Source organism: Paralichthys olivaceus, chromosome 12, assembly GCF_024713975.1.
Source record: "Paralichthys olivaceus isolate ysfri-2021 chromosome 12, ASM2471397v2, whole genome shotgun sequence".
NCBI lineage: Eukaryota > Metazoa > Chordata > Actinopteri > Pleuronectiformes > Paralichthyidae > Paralichthys > Paralichthys olivaceus.
Window position 1 is genome coordinate 6494938 of NC_091104.1, and position 21257 is coordinate 6516194.

The window sequence follows — 21257 nt, forward strand, 5'->3', positions numbered from 1 at the left end:
CTACCTGTAAGACAATGACTGGATTTATAACGTCAGTAAACATTTTCCTCAGGAGTTTACAGTCTCAATGTTAAGTTCCAACTCTTCTTCATTATAGCATAATGGTCCCATATAGAGTCAAATAGAAGATGACTGTGTGATTGACAGCAACACTCAGTCAATGGCAGGTGTAGGTTAGCGTGCAGTGTCATGGAGCTCTAACCCGTGCTCCTGCATGGTTGCTTCTGGTTTCAAACCGAAAAGATGATGCTGGACAAAATGGCAAACTCGTCGTGGCTTCAAGAAGGTAGTTCACAAACCAATGGTTGACATCATGGTGGGTTGTGACTTGTTAATCGGTGCTGTGGGTCCCTCCACAGTTCATCACTACCATCAACAATACCTGTTATTCAGATCAGGCTGGGAGGACAGATTTTATATCCAGATCTTTTCCGTGATGATGTTAAATAATGAAAGGCATTGCTGTAGTACTCAAGTAAAAGTATAACTTGTGAGTAAATCCAAGTCTGGCTTCTATCAACTCAGACATTATGTTCAGCACAGCCAGAGACTGTTATGACAAAATGTTATTCAACTGTGGTGACATCATGACCCCAGAAAATCTAAGTGAAATAGCTGTGGTCTTGTAGACGTAATGCACAAAAACAAATCTGAAACACGATGAGAAAAAGTTCTCCAGATCATGTTGATGTTACCTGAAACCAAAATATAGTTTAAAGTCACACTGAGGATGAAATAAAATAGAACAATCATCTTGTGTTCTCTGACTGTTTGGTTAAACCTTGTTGCAGTGGATCATTGTGTTTTCATCAGTCTATCAGCAGTTCCACCTCCTGTATGAGTCCACACCCTCTTCTCTCAACGTTATAACTGTCGTATCAACTCTCGCTATAGTTCAGAGTAACAGAGTGTACAAATACTGCCACCTAATGAGAGGAAGGTACACGTGTGTAAGGGGCTGTGAGCTGATGAAAGTACCTCACGTGCAGGTTTTTGTACTAAGGAGCAGATGATGTGTTTCACTGTGTAAACAAGCAGCACAGAAATACACTGCACTGCTGTTCTGGCTCAGTCCTTCAATTGTTAATGTGCTCATCTGATCTTTATTCGCGCTCCCATCCATTTTCACACCAGATCCAGTTTCTGGAGTTCCACTATTACCAAACATGTATCCGAGGAACTGAAGCTGTCTGTCATCTGTCTGCTTGTACCAGAGGATTCGATCATAGTTGTCGATACTGTGTGAACAGTTGATTTTGGCTTCTTCTGCTGGATTCTTGTAAATGTTTGCTGGACTCTGCTGGACTTTGTGACTGAGAGAGGAACCTGTGGAAAAAGTATAAATGAAGCATTTTAGTACAATATGAGCATGAACACTTTGAAAAACAGATTAAAAATGTTAAATCATGCAAAAACATATTGGGGACTGGCAGTGCACCTGCAAAATTACATTTTAAATAAAGACATGAATAAATATTTCTTCAACAATTCTCTTTATATTACCTATAAACAGAATCTAGTAAATGAACAGGACGATCATTTTGTATTTCCTTATTGTTTTTGTTCCATCTCTTTGAGTTTAAACATAAAGGAACACTCAACAGTAGTTTGAGATTCTCTGTGAATATTATTTCATTACCTGAGACCAGTATGATATTAAAGGTTACGTAGAAGAGTGTGATCATCTTGTTGTCTTTCATGGCTGACTTTAAGAATGATCTGTGCTGTGTTTTCATGGCAGCATAGGTCACACCTCTGTTTCTTGGTAACCCATCAGACTCATCAAACTCAGGTCACATGGTGTCGTGATACATCATCCTCTTCCTGTACCATCTCACATGACTGATGTGCTGTGCTGTGTACTGAGGGTTCACTAAGTTACATTGACACTGATTCAAAAGTGTATTTGTCAACACTTGCACTTACATGACAATGTCTCTGTTAAATATAATAATGATTGAACCAAAATCTTCAGGTGCAATAACCAAAAATATCAGAAAGCTGAGGCGATCATGTCTGTGTAACTGTCAGGTGAGTTGCAGAGATATGAAGAGTTGTTGATGTGAGTGTCGCTGCAGTTTGTGACGTTTGATCCTGCAGCTGTATCCAAAGTCTGGCAGCAAATCAAAAAGTAACTGGGAGTATTTATGATGCTTGAGGTCCCCCTAAAGCATGTGAGAGAGAAGGATAGAGGTTTTTGTTAATCTACCCCGTGTGTGTGTGTCACTGTGTTTACTGACTGCACAGAAATACAAGCCTTTATCTTCTGGCACCAGATTCTTTACTGTCAATGTCCCATTGTAAGCATCAGGCTTGGTGGCTGAGAACTTCTCTTCTTTGAATCCAGATTCATATTGAGGATTGCTTTTTGTAAACACGAACAGTATTTGCTTCAGTGTTTCTCCTGGGAGCTGCCTGTACCAGTACATGTCGGAATATGAGCCACTCTTGGTGTGGCTGCAGTGCATTGTTGCATTTTCACCCTTGTCTTTCCACAGTATGGGTGTTTGGGTGACATCGTCGCCATCAGTAAGACCTGTGTGTGATTACAGTCATGTTATCAACAAAAAAAACAATCAAGTATAATAAGAACATGAGTAAAACCATGTAAAGTTTAAATAGTGGTCCATTTGTATTATATATTACCTGTAGCCCACAGAAAAAGGATGAATAATATGAGAAGGTCTTGTTTGATGTTGGTAATATCCATGTCAGTCAGAAAGTGTTTGAGTCCTCGTGTGTTACAGCATCATGAAGAGTTGAAGGTGGGAGTGTCAGGACATGTAAATCTGTGTATTTTCATGGTAGTTAAAGTGGCACAGATAGACTCCAGGTCTGGATACTTTTGAAATCAGTTTCTACCTGTAAGACAATGACTGGATTTATAACGTCTGAACATTTTCCTCAGGAGTTTACAGTCTCAATGTTAAGTTCCAAGTCTTCTTCATTATAGCATAATGGTCCCATATAGAGTCAAATAGAAGATGACTGTGTGATTGACAGCAACACTCAGTCAATGGCAGGTGTAGGTTAGCGTGCAGTGTCATGGAGCTCTAACCCGTGCTCCTGCATGGTTGCTTCTGGTTTCAAACAGAAAAGATGATGCTGGACAAAATGGCAATCTGGTCGTGGCTCCAAGAAGGTAGTTCACAAACCAATGGTTGACATCATGGTGGGTTGTGACTTGTTAATCGGTGCTGTGGGTCCCTCCACAGTTCGTCACTACCATCAACAATACCTGTTATTCAGATCAGGCTGGGGAGGACAGATTTTATATCCAGATCTTTTCTGTGATGATGTTAAATAATGAAAGGCATTGCTGTAGTACTCAAGTAAAAGTATAACTTGTGAGTAAATCCAAGTCTGGCTTCTATCAACTCAGACATTATGTTCAGCACAGCCAGAGACTGTTGTGACAAAATGTTATTCAACTGTGGTGACGTCATGACCCCAGAAAATCTAAGTGAAATAGCTGTGGTCTTGTAGACTTAATGTACAAAAACAAATCTGAAACACGATGAGAAAAAGTTCTCCAGATCATGTTGATGTTACCTGAAACCAAAATATTGTTTAAAGTCACACTGAGGATGAAATAAAATAGAACAATCATCTTGTGTTCTCTGACTGTTTGGTTAAACCTTGTTGCAGTGGATCATTGTGTTTTCATCAGTCTATCAGCAGTTCCACCTCCTGTATGAGTCCACACCCTCTTCTCTCAACGTTATAACTGTCATATCAACTCTCGCTATAGTTCAGAGTAACAGAGTGTACAAATACTGCCACCTAATGAGGGGAAGGTACACGTGTGTAAGGGGCTGTGAGCTGATGAAAGTACCTCACATGCAGGTTATTGTACTAAGGAGCAGATGATGTGTTTCACTGTGTAAACTAGCAGCACAGAAATACACTGCACTGCTGTTCTGGCTCAGTCCTTCAATTGTTAATGTGCTCTTCTTATCTTTATTCGCGCTCCCATCCATTTTCACACCAGATCCAGTTTCTGGATATCCACTATTAACATTCATGTATCCCAGGAACTGAAGCTGTCTGTCATCTGTCTGCTTGTACCAGAGGATTCGATTGCAGCCGTCAATACTGTGTGAACAGTTGATTTTGGCTTCTTCTGCTGGATTCTTGTAAATGTTTGCTGGACTCTGCTGGACTTTGTGACTGAGAGAGGAACCTGTGGAAAAAGTATCAATGAAGCATTTTACTACAATATGAGCATGAACACTTTGAAAAACAGATTAAAAATGTTAAATCATGCAAAAACATATTGGGGACTGGCAGTGCACCTGCAAAATTACATTTTAAATAAAGACATGAATAAATATTTCTTCAACAATTCTGTTTATATTACCTATAAACAGAATCTAGTAAATGAACAGGAGGATCATTTTGTATTTCCTTATTGTTTTTGTTCCATCTCTTTGAGTTTAAACATAAAGGAACGCTCAACAGTAGTTTGAGATTCTCTGTAAATATTATTTCATTACCTGAGACCAGTATGATATTAAAGGTTACGTAGAAGAGTGTGATCATCTTGTTGTCTTTCATGGCTGACTTTAAGAATGATCTGTGCTGTGTTTTCATGGCAGCATAGGTCACACCTCTGTTTCTTGGTAACCCATCAGACTCATCAAACTCAGGTCACATGGTGTCGTGATACATCATCCTCTTCCTGTACCATCTCACATGACTGATGTGCTGTGCTGTGTACTGAGGGTTCACTAAGTTACATTAACACTGATTCAAAAGTGTATTTGTCAACACTTGCACTTACATGACAATGTCTCTGTTAAATATAATAATGATTGAACCAAAATCTTCAGGTGCAATAACCAAAAATATCAGAAAGCTGAGGCGATCATGTCTGTGTAACTGTCAGGTGAGTTGCAGAGATATGAAGAGTTGTTGATGTGAGTGTCTCTGCAGTTTGTGATGTTTGATCCTGCAGCTGTATCCAAAGTCTGGCAGCAAATCAAAAAGTAACTGGGAGTATTTATGATGCTTGAGGTCCCCCTAAAGCATGTGAGAGAGAAGGATAGAGGTTTTTGTTAATCTACCCTGTGTGTGTGTGTCACTGTGTTCACTGACTGCACAGAAATACAAGCCTTTATCTTCTGGCACCAGATTCTTTACTGTCAATGTCCCATTGTAAGTATCAGGCTTGGTGACTGAGAACTTCTCTTCTTTGAATCCAGATTCATATTGAGGCTTGCTGTTTGCAGCTGCTAACAGTATTTGCTTCAGTGTTTCTCCTGGGAGCTGCCTGTACCAGTACATCTGGTAATATGAGGCACCCTTGGTGTGGCTGCAGTGCATTGTTGCATTTTCACCCTTGTCTTTCCACAGTATGGGTGTTTGGGTGACATCGTCGCCATCAGTAAGACCTGTGTGTGATTACAGTCATGTTATCAACAAAAAAACAATCAACTATAATAAGAATATGAGTAAAACCATGTAAAGTTTTAATAGTGGTCCATTTGTATTATATATTACCTGTAGCCCACAGAAAAAGGATGAATAATATGAGAAGGTCTTGTTTGATGTTGGTAATATCCATGTCAGTCAGAAAGTGTTTGAGTCCTCGTGTGTTACAGCGTCATGAAGAGTTGAAGGTGGGAGTGTCACGACATGTAAATCTGTGTATTTTCATGGTAGTTAAAGTGGCACAGATAGACTCCAGGTCTGGATACTTTTGAAAGTCAGTTTCTACCTGTAAGACAATGACTGGATTTATAACGTCAGTAAACATTTTCCTCAGGAGTTTACAGTCTCAATGTTAAGTTCCAAGTCTTCTTCATTATAGCATAATGGTCCCATATAGAGTCAAATAGAAGAGGACTGTGTGATTGACAGCAACACTCAGTCAATGGCAGGTGTAGGTTAGCGTGCAGTGTCATGGAGCTCTAACCCGTGCTCCTGCATGGTTGCTTCTGGTTTCAAACAGAAAAGATGATGCTGGACAAAATGGCAAACTTGTCGTGGCTTCAAGAAGGTAGTTCACAAACCAATGGTTGACATCATGGTGGGTTGTGACTTGTTAATCGGTGCTGTGGGTCCCTCCACAGTTCATCACTACCATCAACAATACCTGTTATTCAGATCAGGCTGGGGAGGACAGATTTTATATCCAGATCTTTTCTGTGATGATGTTAAATAATGAAAGGCATTGCTGTAGTACTCAAGTAAAAGTATAAGTTGTGAGTAAATCCAAGTCTGGCTTCTATCAACTCAGACATTATGTTCAGCACAGACAGAGACTGTTGTGACAAAATGTTATTCAACTGTGGTGACATCAGTACCCCAGAAAATCTAAGTGAAATAGCTGTGGTCTTGTAGACTTAATGTACAAAAACAAATCTGAAACACGATGAGAAAAAGTTCTCCAGATCATGTTGATGTTACCTGAAACCAAAATGTTGTTTAAAGTCACACTGAGGATGAAATAAAATAGAACAATCATCTTGTGTTCTCTGACTGTTTGGTTAAACCTTGTTGCAGTGGATCATTGTGTTTTCATCAGTCTATCAGCAGTTCCACCTCCTGTATGAGTCCACACCCTCTTCTCTCAACGTTATAACTGTCATATCAACTCTCGCTATAGTTCAGAGTAACAGAGTGTACAAATACTGCCACCTAATGAGAGGAAGGTACACGTGTGTAAGGGGCTGTGAGCTGATGAAAGTACCTCACATGCAGGTTTTTGTTCTAAGGAGCAGATGATGTGTTTCACTGTGTAAACTAGCAGCACAGAAATACACTGCACTGCTGTTCTGGCTCAGTCCTTCAATTGTTAATGTGCTCTTCTTATCTTTATTTGCGCTCCCATCCATTTTCACACCAGATCCAGTTTCTGGATATCCACTATTAACATTCATGTATCCCAGGAGATGAAGCTGTCTGTCATCTGTCTGCTTGTACCAGAGGATTCGATCATAGTTGTCGATACTGTGTGAACAGTTTATTTTGGCTTCTTCTGCTGGTTTCTTGTAAATGTTTGCTGGACTCTGCTGGACTTTGTGACTGAGAGAGGAACCTGTGGAAAAAAGATTGAGAAAGCAATCGACAAAATACAAACACTGATGAGCTGAGAAACACAAAACCTGAGTGAAATAGCTGTGGTCTTGAAGACTTAATGTACACAAACAAATCTGGAAAAGAAATTCAGAAAAACTATTCGAAAAAGATCTCAAAATAATGTTGTTACCTGAAACCAAAATATAGTTTAAAGTCACACTGAGGATGAAATAAAATAGAACAATCATCTTGTGTTCTCTGACTGTTTGGTTAAACCTTGTTGCAGTGGATCATTGTGTTTTCATCAGTCTATCAGCAGTTCCACCTCCTGTATGAGTCCACACCCTCTTCTCTCAACGTTATAACTGTCATATCAACTCTCGCTATAGTTCAGAGTAACAGAGTGTACAAATACTGCCACCTAATGAGAGGAAGGTACACGTGTGTAAGGGGCTGTGAGCTGATGAAAGTACCTCACTTGCAGGTTTTTGTACTAAGGAGCAGATGATGTGTTTCACTGTGTAAACTAGCAGCACAGAAATACACTGCACTGCTGTTCTGGCTCAGTCCTTCAATTGTTAATGTGCTCATCTGATCTTTATTCGCGCTCCCATCCATTTTCACACCAGATCCAGTTTCTGGAGATCCACTATTACCATACATGTATCCCAGGAGCTGAAGCTGTCTGTCATCTGTCTGCTTGTACCAGAGGATTTGATTGTAGCTGTCAATACTGTGTGAACAGTTGATTTCGGCTTCTTTAGCTGGTTTCTCGTAAATGTTTGCTGGACTCTGCTGGACTTTGTGACTGAGAGAGGAACCTGTGGAAAAAGTATAAATGAAGCATTTTACTACAATATGAGCATGAACACTTTGAAAAACAGATTAAAAATGTTAAATCATGCAAAAACATATTGGGGACTGGCAGTGCACCTGCAAAATTACATTTTAAATAAAGACATGAATAAATATTTCTTCAACAATTCTGTTTATATTACCTATAAACAGAATCTAGTAAATGAACAGGACGATCATTTTGTATTTCCTTATTGTTTTTGTTCCATCTCTTTGAGTTTAAACATAAAGGAACGCTCAACAGTAGTTTGAGATTCTCTGTGAATATTATTTCATTACCTGAGACCAGTATGATATTAAAGGTTACGTAGAAGAGTGTGATCATCTTGTTGTCTTTCATGGCTGACTTTAAGAATGATCTGTGCTGTGTTTTCATGGCAGCGTAGGTCACACCTCTGTTTCTTGGTGACCCATCAGACTCATCAAACTCAGGTCACATGGTGTCGTGATACATCATCCTCTTCCTGTACCATCTCACATGACGGATGTGCTGTGCTGTGTACTGAGGGTTCACTAAGTTACATTAACACTGATTCAAAAGGTTATTTGTCAACACTTGCACTTACATGACAATGTCTCTGTTAAATATAATAATGATTGAACCAAAATCTTCAGGTGCAATAACAAATACTCAGTCGTCTGGATAGTTTATCAAAGACACAGTCATCTTCTATTCACCGACTTTGGTAGTTGGGAAATTGTGGAGCTTCGTGAGTCTCCTAGATCACTGTGTAAACTCTGTTAAACAACAGCTTCTTTTTGTCATTCACTTTTCTTTAGAACCAAAAATATCAGAAAGCTGAGGCGATCATGTCTGTGTAACTGTCAGGTGAGTTGCAGAGATATGAAGAGTTGTTGATGGGAGTGTCGCTGCAGTTTGTGACGTTTGATCCTGCAGCTGTATCCAAAGTCTGGCAGCAAATCAAAAAGTAACTGGGAGTATTTATGATGCTTGAGGTCCCCCTAAAGCATGTGAGAGAGAAGGATAGAGGTTTTTGTTAATCTACCCCGTGTGTGTGTGTCACTGTGTTTACTGACTGCACAGAAATACAAGCCTTTATCTTCTGGCACCAGATTCTTTACTGTCAATGTCCCATTGTAAGTATCAGGCTTGGTGGTTGAGAACTTCTCTTCGTTGAATCCAGATTCATATTGAGGATTGCTTTTTGTAAACAAGAACAGTATTTGCTTCATTGTTTCTCCTGGGAGCTGCCTGTACCAGTACATCTCGGAATAGGTGACATCCTTGGTGTGGCTGCAGTGCATTGTTGCATTTTCACCCTTGTCTTTCCACAGTATGGGTGTTTGGGTGACATCGTCGCCATCAGTAAGACCTGTGTGTGATTACAGTCATGTTATCAACAAAAAAAACAATCAAGTATAATAAGAACATGAGTAAAACCATGTAAAGTTTTAATAGTGGTCCATTTGTATTATATATTACCTGTAGCCCACAGAAAAAGGATGAATAATATGAGAAGGTCTTGTTTGATGTTGGTAATATCCATGTCAGTCAGAAAGTGTTTGAGTCCTCGTATGTTACAGCGTCATGAAGAGTTGAAGGTGGGAGTGTCACGACATGTAAATCTGTGTATTTTCATGGTAGTTAAAGTGGCACAGATAGACTCCAGGTCTGGATACTTTTGAAAGTCAGTTTCTACCTGTAAGACAATGACTGGATTTATAACGTCAGTGAACATTTTCCTCAGGAGTTTACAGTCTCAATGTTAAGTTCCAAGTCTTCTTCATTATAGCATAATGGTCCCATATAGAGTCAAATAGAAGATGACTGTGTGATTGACAGCAACACTCAGTCAATGGCAGGTGTAGGTTAGCGTGCAGTGTCATGGAGCTCTAACCCGTGCTCCTGCATGGTTGCTTCTGGTTTCAAACAGAAAAGATGATGCTGGACAAAATGGCAAACTTGTCATGGTTTCAAGAAGGTAGTTCACAAACCAATGGTTGACATCATGGTGGGTTGTGACTTGTTAATAGGTGCTGTGGGTCCCTCCACAGTTCATCACTACCATCAACAATACCTGTTATTCAGATCAGGCTGGGGAGGACAGAATTTATATCCAGATCTTTTCTGTGATGATGTTAAATAATGAAAGGCATTGCTGTAGTACTCAAGTAAAAGTATAAGTTGTGAGTAAATCCAAGTCTGGCTTCTATCAACTCAGACATTATGTTCAGCACAGCCAGAGACTGTTATGACAAAATGTTATTCAACTGTGGTGACATCATGACCCCAGAAAATCTAAGTGAAATAGCTGTGGTCTTGTAGACTTAATGTACAAAAACAAATCTGAAACACAATGAGAAAAAGTTCTCCAGATCATGTTGATGTTACCTGAAACCAAAATATAGTTTAAAGTCACACTGAGGATAAAATAAAATAGAACAATCATCTTGTGTTCTCTGACTGTTTGGTTAAACATTGTTGCAGTGGATCATTGTGTTTTCATCATTCTATCAGCAGTTCCACCTCCTGTATGAGTCCACACCCTCTTCTCTCAACGTTATAACTGTCATATCAACTCTCGCTATAGTTCAGAGTAACAGAGTGTACAAATACTGCCACCTAATGAGAGGAAGGTACACATGTGTGAGGGGCTGTGAGCTGATGAAAGTACCTCACGTGCAGGTTTTTGTACTAAGGAGCAGATGATGTGTTTCACTGTGTAAACTAGCAGCACAGAAATACACTGCACTGCTGTTCTGGCTCAGTCCTTCAATTGTTAATGTGCTCTTCTTATCTTTATTCGCGCTCCCATCCATTTTCACACCAGATCCAGTTTCTGGAGTTCCACTATTACCAAACATGTATCCGAGGAACTGAAGCTGTCTGTCATCTGTCTGCTTGTACCAGAGGATTTGATTGTAGGTGTCAATACTGTGTGAACAGTTGATTTTGGCTTCTTCTGCTGGATTCTTGTAAATGTTTGCTGGACTCTGCTGGACTTTGTGACTGAGAGAGGAACCTGTGGAAAAAGTATCAATGAAGAATTTTACTACAATATGAGCATGAACACTTTGAAAAACAGATTAAAAATGTTAAATCATGCAAAAACATATTGGGGACTGGCAGTGCACCTGCAAAATTACATTTTAAATAAAGACATGAATAAATATTTCTTCAACAATTCTGTTTATATTACCTACAAACAGAATCTAGTAAATGAACAGGACGATCATTTTGTATTTCCTTATTGTTTTTGTTCCATCTCTTTGAGTTTAAACATAAAGGAACACTCAACAGTAGTTTGAGATTCTCTGTAAATATTATTTCATTACCTGAGACCAGTATGATATTAAAGGTTATGTAGAAGAGTGTGATCATCTTGTTGTCTTTCATGGCTGACTTTAAGAATGATCTGTGCTGTGTTTTCATGGCAGCATAGGTCACACCTCTGTTTCTTGGTAACCCATCAGACTCATCAAACTCAGGTCACATGGTGTCGTGATACATCATCCTCTTCCTGTACCATCTCACATGACTGATGTGCTGTGCTGTGTACTGAGGGTTCACTAAGTTACATTAACACTGATTCAAAAGGTTATTTGTCAACACTTGCACTTACACGACAATGTCTCTGTTAAATATAATAATGATTGAACCAAAATCTTCAGGTGCAATAACAAATACTCAGTCGTCTGGATAGTTTATCAAAGACACTGTCATCTTCTATTCACTGACTTTGGTAGTTGGGATTTTTGGAGCTTCGTCAGTCTCCTCCATCACTGTGTTGACTCGCATACACTCCACTGTCCTCAGGCTGCAGCTTCTGCACTGTCAAAGATGCAGTCGGACCACAGCTCTTCTCTGTTGAACATTTTCCTCACTGAAGCCATTGTCATATTTATGTGGGGGGTTGGATTCATTGAAACTATTTGCTTCATTCCCTCCAATGGCAGCTGTTGGAACCAGTACATCTGGTAGATATTGACCCCCTTGGTGAGGCTGCAGTGTCTTGTTGGACTTTGACCTTTGTCTTTTCATAGTTGAGAGTTTTACGTGACTTCACTTCCATTGGTAAAACCTGTGTATAACAGTTAATGGAAATGTTAAAGTAGACAACTCTAAAACTCGGCCATCGCCAAAGCAAAAGGTAAACTCTGTAAAACAACAGCTTCTTTTTGTCATTCACTTTTCTTCAGAACCAAAAATATCAGAAAGAGGCGATCATGTCTGTGTAACTGTCAGGTGAGTTGCAGAGATATGAAGAGTTGTTGATGGGAGTGTCTCTGCAGTTTGTGACGTTTGATCCTGCAGCTGTATCCAAAGTCTGGCAGCAAATCAAAAAGTAACTGGGAGTATTTATGATGCTTGAGGTCCCCCTAAAGCATGTGAGAGAGAAGGATAGAGGTTTTTGTTAATCTACCCCGTGTGTGTGTGTCACTGTGTTCACTGACTGCACAGAAATACAAGCCTTTATCTTCTGGCACCAGATTCTTTACTGTCAATGTCCCATTGTAAGCATCAGGCTTGGTGACTGAGAACTTCTCTTCTTTGAATCCAGATTCATATTGAGGCTTGCTGTTTGCAGCTGCTAACAGTATTTGCTTCAGTGTTTCTCCTGGGAGCTGCCTGTACCAGTACATCTGGTAATAGGAGACACCCTTGGTGTGGCTGCAGTGCATTGTTGCATTTTCACCCTTGTCTTTCCACAGTATGGGTGTTTGGGTGACATCGTCGCCATCAGTAAGACCTGTGTGTGATTACAGTCATGTTATCAACAAAAAAACAATCAACTATAATAAGAATATGAGTAAAACCATGTAAAGTTTTAATAGTGGTCCATTTGTATTATATATTACCTGTAGCCCACAGAAAAAGGATGAATAATATGAGAAGGTCTTGTTTGATGTTGGTAATATCCATGTCAGTCAGAAAGTGTTTGAGTCCTCGTGTGTTACAGCGTCATGAAGAGTTGAAGGTGGGAGTGTCAGGACATGTAAATCTGTGTATTTTCATGGTAGTTAAAGTGGCACAGATAGACTCCAGGTCTGGATACTTTTGAAAGTCAGTTTCTACCTGTAAGACAATGACTGGATTTATAACGTCAGTAAACATTTTCCTCAGGAGTTTACAGTCTCAATGTTAAGTTCCAAGTCTTCTTCATTATAGCATAATGGTCCCATATAGAGTCAAATAGAAGAGGACTGTGTGATTGACAGCAACACTCAGTCAATGGCAGGTGTAGGTTAGCGTGCAGTGTCATGGAGCTCTAACCCGTGCTCCTGCATGGTTGCTTCTGGTTTCAAACAGAAAAGATGATGCTGGACAAAATGGCAAACTCGTCGTGGCTTCAAGAAGGTAGTTCACAAACCAATGGTTGACATCATGGTGGGTTGTGACTTGATAATCGGTGCTGTGGGTCCCTCCACAGTTCATCACTACCATCAACAATACCTGTTATTCAGATCAGGCTGGGGAGGACAGATTTTATATCCAGATCTTTTCTGTGATGATGTTAAATAATGAAAGGCATTGCTGTAGTACTCAAGTAAAAGTATAAGTTGTGAGTAAATCCAAGTCTGGCTTCTATCAACTCAGACATTATGTTCAGCAGGGCCAGAGACTGTTGTGACAAAATGTTATTCAACTGTGGTGACATCAGTACCCCAGAAAATCTAAGTGAAATAGCTGTGGTCTTGTAGACTTAATGTACAAAAACAAATCTGAAACACGATGAGAAAAAGTTCTCCAGATCATGTTGATGTTACCTGAAACCAAAATGTTGTTTAAAGTCACACTGAGGATGAAATAAAATAGAACAATCATCTTGTGTTCTCTGACTGTTTGGTTAAACCTTGTTGCAGTGGATCATTGTGTTTTCATCAGTCTATCAGCAGTTCCACCTCCTGTATGAGTCCACACCCTCTTCTCTCAACGTTATAACTGTCATATCAACTCTCGCTATAGTTCAGAGTAACAGAGTGTACAAATACTGCCACCTAATGAGAGGAAGGTACACGTGTGTAAGGGGCTGTGAGCTGATGAAAGTACCTCACATGCAGGTTTTTGTTCTAAGGAGCAGATGATGTGTTTCACTGTGTAAACTAGCAGCACAGAAATACACTGCACTGCTGTTCTGGCTCAGTCCTTCAATTGTTAATGTGCTCATCTGATCTTTATTTGCGCTCCCATCCATTTTCACACCAGATCCAGTTTCTGGATATCCACTATTAACATTCATGTATCCCAGGAGCTGAAGCTGTCTGTCATCTGTCTGCTTGTACCAGAGGATTCGATCATAGTTGTCGATACTGTGTGAACAGTTTATTTTGGCTTCTTCTGCTGGATTCTTGTAAATGTTTGCTGGACTCTGCTGGACTTTGTGACTGAGAGAGGAACCTGTGGAAAAAAGATTGAGAAAGCAATCGACAAAATACAAACACTGATGAGCTGAGAAACACAAAACCTGAGTGAAATAGCTGTGGTCTTGAAGACTTAATGTACACAAACAAATCTGGAAAAGAAATTCAGAAAAACTATTCGAAAAAGATCTCAAGATAATGTTGTTACCTGAAACCAAAATATTGTTTAAAGTCACACTGAGGATGAAATAAAATAGGACAATCATCTTGTGTTCTCTGACTGTTTGGTTAAACCTTGTTGCAGTGGATCATTGTGTTTTCATCAGTCTATCAGCAGTTCCACCTCCTGTATGAGTCCACACCCTCTTCTCTCAACGTTATAACTGTCATATCAACTCTCGCTATAGTTCAGAGTAACAGTGTACAAATACTGCCACCTAATGAGAGGAAGGTACACGTGTGTAAGGGGCTGTGAGCTGATGAAAGTACCTCACTTGCAGGTTTTTGTACTAAGGAGCAGATGATGTGTTTCACTGTGTAAACTAGCAGCACAGAAATACACTGCACTGCTGTTCTGGCTCAGTCCTTCAATTGTTAATGTGCTCATCTGATCTTTATTCGCGCTCCCATCCATTTTCACACCAGATCCAGTTTCTGGAGATCCACTATTACCATACATGTATCCCAGGAGATGAAGCTGTCTGTCATCTGTCTGCTTGTACCAGAGGATTTGATCGTAGCTGTCAATACTGTGTGAACAGTTGATTTCGGCTTCTTTAGCTGGTTTCTCGTAAATGTTTGCTGGACTCTGCTGGACTTTGTGACTGAGAGAGGAACCTGTGGAAAAAGTATAAATGAAGCATTTTACTACAATATGAGCATGAACACTTTGAAAAACAGATTAAAAATGTTAAATCATGCAAAAACATATTGGGGACTGGCAGTGCACCTGCAAAATTACATTTTAAATAAAGACATGAATAAATATTTCTTCAACAATTCTGTTTATATTACCTATAAACAGAATCTAGTAAATGAACAGGACGATCATTTTGTATTTCCTTATTGTTTTTGTTCCATCTCTTTGAGTTTAAACATAAAGGAACGCTCAACAGTAGTTTGAGATTCTCTGTGAATATTATTTCATTACCTGAGACCAGTACGATATTAAAGGTTACGTAGAAGAGTGTGATCATCTTGTTGTCTTTCATGGCTGACTTTAAGAATGATCTGTGCTGTGTTTTCATGGCAGCATAGGTCACACCTCTGTTTCTTGGTGACCCATCAGACTCATCAAACTCAGGTCACATGGTGTCGTGATACATCATCCTCTTCCTGTACCATCTCACATGACGGATGTGCTGTGCTGTGTACTGAGGGTTCACTAAGTTACATTAACACTGATTCAAAAGGTTATTTGTCAACACTTGCACTTACATGACAATGTCTCTGTTAAATATAATAATGATTGAACCAAAATCTTCAGGTGCAATAACAAATACTCAGTCGTCTGGATAGTTTATCAAAGACACAGTCATCTTCTATTCACCGACTTTGGTAGTTGGGAAATTGTGGAGCTTCGTGAGTCTCCTAGATCACTGTGTAAACTCTGTAAAACAACAGCTTCTTTTTGTCATTCACTTTTCTTTAGAACCAAAAATATCAGAAAGCTGAGGCGATCATGTCTGTGTAACTGTCAGGTGAGTTGCAGAGATATGAAGAGTTGTTGATGGGAGTGTCGCTGCAGTTTGTGACGTTTGATCCTGCAGCTGTATCCAAAGTCTGGCAGCAAATCAAAAAGTAACTGGGAGTATTTATGATGCTTGAGGTCCCCCTAAAGCATGTGAGAGAGAAGGATAGAGGTTTTTGTTAATCTACCCCGTGTGTGTGTGTCACTGTGTTTACTGACTGCACAGAAATACAAGCCTTTATCTTCTGGCACCAGATTCTTTACTGTCAATGTCCCATTGTAAGTATCAGGCTTGGTGGTTGAGAACTTCTCTTCGTTGAATCCAGATTCATATTGAGGATTGCTTTTTGTAAACAAGAACAGTATTTGCTTCATTGTTTCTCCTGGGAGCTGCCTGTACCAGTACATCTGGGAATATGAGGCATCCTTGGTGTGGCTGCAGTGCATTGTTGCATTTTCACCCTTGTCTTTCCACAGTATGGGTGTTTGGGTGACATCGTCGCCATCAGTAAGACCTGTGTGTGATTACAGTCATGTTATCAACAAAAAAACAATCAAGTATAATAAGAACATGAGTAAAACCATTTAAAGTTTTAATAGTGGTCCATTTGTATTATATATTACCTGTAGCCCACAGAAAAAGGATGAATAATATGAGACGGTCTTGTTTGATGTTGGTAATATCCATGTCAGTCAGAAAGTGTTTGAGTCCTCGTATGTTACAGCGTCATGAAGAGTTGAAGGTGGGAGTGTCAGGACATGTAAATCTGTGTATTTTCATGGTAGTTAAAGTGGCACAGATAGACTCCAGGTCTGGATACTTTTGAAAGTCAGTTTCTACCTGTAAGACAATGACTGGATTTATAACATCAGTGAACATTTTCCTCAGGAGTTTACAGTCTCAATGTTAAGTTCCAAGTCTTCTTCATTATAGCATAATGGTCCCATATAGAGTCAAATAGAAGAGGACTGTGTGATTGACAGCAACACTCAGTCAATGACAGGTGTAGGTTAGCGTGCAGTGTCATGGAGCTCTAACCCGTGCTCCTGCATGGTTGCTTCTGGTTTTAAACAGAAATGATGATGCTGGACAAAATGGCAAACTCGTCGTGGCTTCAAGAAGGTAGTTCACAAACCAATGGTTGACATCATGGTGGGTTGTGACTTGTTAATCGGTGCTGTGGGTCCCTCCACAGTTCATCACTACCATCAACAATACCTGTTATTCAGATCAGGCTGGGGAGGACAGATTTTATATCCAGATCTTCTCTGTGATGATGTTAAATAATGAAAGGCATTGCTGTAGTACTCAAGTAAAAGTATAACTTGTGAGTAAACCCAAGTCTGGCTTCTATCAACTCAGACATTATGTTCAGCACAGCCAGAGACAGTTATGACAAAATGTTATTGAACTGTGGTGACGTCATGACCCCAGAAAATCTAAGTGAAATAGCTGTGGTCTTGTAGACTTAATGTACAAAAACAAATCTGAAACACGATGAGAAAAAGTTCTCCAGATCATGTTGATGTTACCTGACACCAAAATATAGTTTAAAGTCGACTCCATTGATATAATCTTGATTTAAAATGAGACTGACTGCAGGTGTTCAGCAGCCTGAACATCCTGTCTATCTGGGGTTGGCTCGAAGGTTTTTTGTATTGACTCTGGGAGACTCTGCAGCATTGTGTCTTCTGGCTGCACAGAAATACACACCACTGTCGCTTAATGAAAGATTAGAAACACTGAGTTTGGAATATTTACGTCCCTCTCCGTTAAAGCTGATTTTTCCTTGGATGTCAACCTCGATGTACTGGAAGTTTAGATTGAGATATCCCAGGTACTTTGGAGCTTTGTGTTGCTCTTGTTTGTACCAGAGAATGTTTTCAAAGTTTTCTATGTTGTGTGAGCAGTTGATCTCACTGTCAACAGATTCTCCAGTTCTCTTAAAGATGGAATGAGGCGTTTGGACAATATGTTTGGTTTCGTAGGCACCTGTGGAAAAAGAACAGAAGAGATTTCAATTGCTGAAATCATTAGCTGTGTGCTGCATCATCCTCTGCCAATAAAACTCACCCTTGTTCCCTGGGACATGAAGGAAACAAACGATGAAGACAATGAAGATCATATTTAAAACATTCAGAATAGAGAGTCTATCATCAGCCTCCTGTTCCTGTCAGTTAAGCTTCTGCGGATGAGAGCAGATCACAGTTTCACTGTTTCATCACTGTTGAGAAACAGGGGAGGTGTCAGTGCATTCAACTGGAAAGCTGCAATGTCAGATCTATTATATTAGGATTTTTAGGTTACGGTATACGTGACAGACCAGAGACACAGAAGAATAAAACCCATGTTTCTTTTTTCTTATCTCTCTGTTTCACTTATTTTCTTTTCAGCTAGTGTCTTGATAATCATGCTTTCAGTGGAATGTGTTATGGTACAATTTAAACACTTTCAAGGGTCTGGCAATGATTATGAGTTATTATCTTATTATAATTATGTGGAGGGTATATACATGCTTTTGTTTACAATTGATCTGCTCGGACTCTGGGAACTTAGGACAGTTGTCTTTGAGTTAGAGTTTAAAACAAACTTTATTTCAACAAAAACAAATAGTCTAGAGAAGGTTAAAACTGTGACAGTCATCTGATAAAATCTTCAGTTTAGATGGAGGCTTGACTGCAGGTGTTCGGGCTCTTGAACATCCTGTTTGTCTGGTGTTGACTCAAAGGTTTTTGTGTTGACTTGAGGGGACTTTGTAGCACTGTGTTGTCTGGCAGCACAGAAAAACACACCACTGTCGCTTAATGAAAGGTTATTAACAGTGAGGTCTGAGTTTGTTTGACCATTTCCATTAAAGCTGATTTTTCCAGATGTATCCTCCAGGTTCGGCGAATTCCGATTCAGATATCCCAGAAACTGTACATTGTGTTTGTCTTGTTTGTACCAGAGGATGAAATCGAAGTATTTTATGTTGTGTGAGCAGTGGATCTCACTGTCAACAGATTCACCAATTCTTTTAAAAATGGAAGGAGGCATTTGGACAACATGTTTGGTGTCGTTGGTACCTGTGGGGGGGGGGAGAGGAGATTTAAAATTCAGAAATCATCATCAGCATTGTCTTGTCCTGCTCATGTAGTTTTTCTTACCCTTATTTCCTGGCAAATGGAGAAAACAGAATATGAAGACCATGAAGATCATGTTTAAAAAGCTTTCCTCACAGGTTCTGTGGATTCAGCACCAGGGGTTGCGAGTGCATCAATATCACCTTATTAAAGAGGGGTGGTGTCAGCCAAGGGGGTGGTGTCATATTGTAGTCAATAGAAGTGTAGGTCTTTGTTGAGGTTTGTTTCCCCCTGCTGGTGTAAAAAATCCTGCAGGGTGATGATTTAAAATGGCTCTTCAGCTTTTTACCTCTATTCCAGTATTACGTTTTCCAATATGGCCATCTGTGTGACATCAGTTGGACCTGTGTGTACAGGACAGAAAAGGTCAAACAAGTTTATTTTAATTTCCTGTACATAAAAATATTAACAGTGATTTTTAACATTTGCTCGTTACTCCTCTTGTAAAATAATAAGTCAGTCACACAGTGTTCTGGTAATTTTTTGTACTCTACCTTTCATCCAGAGCAGAAAACGGAACAGGCTGGAGACACCATGTGTGATAATATCCATGATCATAACGAGTCACAGAGTCGCACACATGACTGTTGGCATAGTTACAGTGAGACGAAGAGTGTGGTGTGAGATCAGAGAATGTGTGGTTCTCAAGTTCCCCCTACAGTGCATAAGATCCATAACCTTGACAACAGTTATGAAAACTGTGGTTCTTGTTCAACTGTCAAGTGTATCTGTGTCACTGTGTTGACTCACAGCACAGAAATACAAGCCCTTATCTCCTGGCTCTAGATTCTTCACCGTCAGTGTCCCACTCTCAGCTGAAGGTTTTGTGATTGAGAATTTGTCTCGTCTGGAATCTCCATCGTCGTAACTGCCGCCACCTACAGATGATGTGATTTGTTTCATAGTTTCTCCCGGCAGCTGTCTGTACCAGTCCATCAGGTAGTAATTAATACCCTTGGTGTGGCTGCAGTGTATTGTTGCATTGTCGCCCTTTGTCTTCCACAGTGTGGAGCTCTGCCTGACATCATCCGCATCGGTTAGATCTGCGTGTTAAACAGTAAATGTTACCATGTGTGCAACTTTTTACCTCTCTAAAACAATTGTCAATTTCGCCTGTCATCGCTAAAATAATACCAGCAGCACACTGTAGTGCAGTGAGATCCTTTCCTCTACTTTACCTGTCATCCAAAACAGAACTAGAAATAAGGTGAGTTCGTGACTGATAACGTCCATGTTCTGAGGGTTAGAGCCTCAAATGTGAGTGTAGACACACACATGAAGAGTTTTAGGTGGGCGTGTCTAAACCCTGTGTGACGTCTACTGCTGCTGTATAAAACTCAACATGGTTCAAGAAAATCATCATATAACACAAACATTTGGCTTGTTGCATTGGCTTCTTGTTTGCTTTCATATTAAGATTTTATGTTTGATATTTAAGGCTTTACACAACCAATTCCTTATAAACATCAAGGATGTACTAACTCGCATATTTCCAGAAATGTAACTTTGTCCCTCAACAGAATTCTACTGTTTGATTTGGTCCACCAGATGGAGCTGTTTTCATACTTTAATGTTTTAAAACATGACAGAATTCAGACTTGGTGTGTCAAAGGTTATTAGAAGCTGAATTAGAAATAACAAGTGCAAGTAATTAAAATTTAAATTCTGCCCTCTGGAGTTTTAAAACCCAAACTTCTGATGGTCCTCTGATCACCTGGCTCCAATGCCTCAGTGGTTTCTGAGTCACTGTGGAATACACTGAATGCACTATTCATTCACATTGCTGTGGTTCGATTTCACAGACACTTTATGAGTGTACACAGTTCAGAGATATGTGAGATTTCACAGGCCAGTAATGAACGTCCATGCTGCCGTGTCTGGCTGTGTCGTGACTGGTGCGAGGGGGAATCAGGAGCAGACCTTGGCTTCTCCTACATACGCTGTGGGATTTAAAATCAGGAATGATTATCGGATTTAATCACTCTTAGATTGATCCCAGTAAAACAAACAAACAATATTATCTAATTTGTCCATCAAAGGCTTTTTTCTTCATCTGCTAATATTTAGTTTGATAAAATTCAGTTAAGATCCTGACCCACTTGACTTAACATGATATTTATTTACAAAATGACACACAAGCAGGAACAGGAACTCCAAAACCTTTTTTCAGATGGACTCGGTGACTTTTTCAGATGAAAAGTTATGACTCGCAGGAACATGATTCTGTGGTAACTCTTTTAGT

The 21257-nt window shown here is 39.7% G+C and overlaps 2 long non-coding RNA genes across 4 annotated transcripts in view; one reads left to right on the top strand and one right to left on the bottom strand.

Annotated features, from left to right (window-relative positions):
* LOC109636462 (uncharacterized) overlaps nucleotides 1–21257 on the top strand; it is a 101051-nt gene that overhangs the window by 63761 nt on the left and 16033 nt on the right. The window lies entirely within an intron of this gene.
* Nucleotides 18466–19623, bottom strand: LOC138412202 (uncharacterized). The gene is made up of 3 exons (XR_011244687.1): nucleotides 19510–19623; nucleotides 19040–19359; nucleotides 18466–18958 (listed from the first exon to the last, which is right to left on the bottom strand). It is a non-coding gene; the product is annotated as an uncharacterized lncRNA (long non-coding RNA).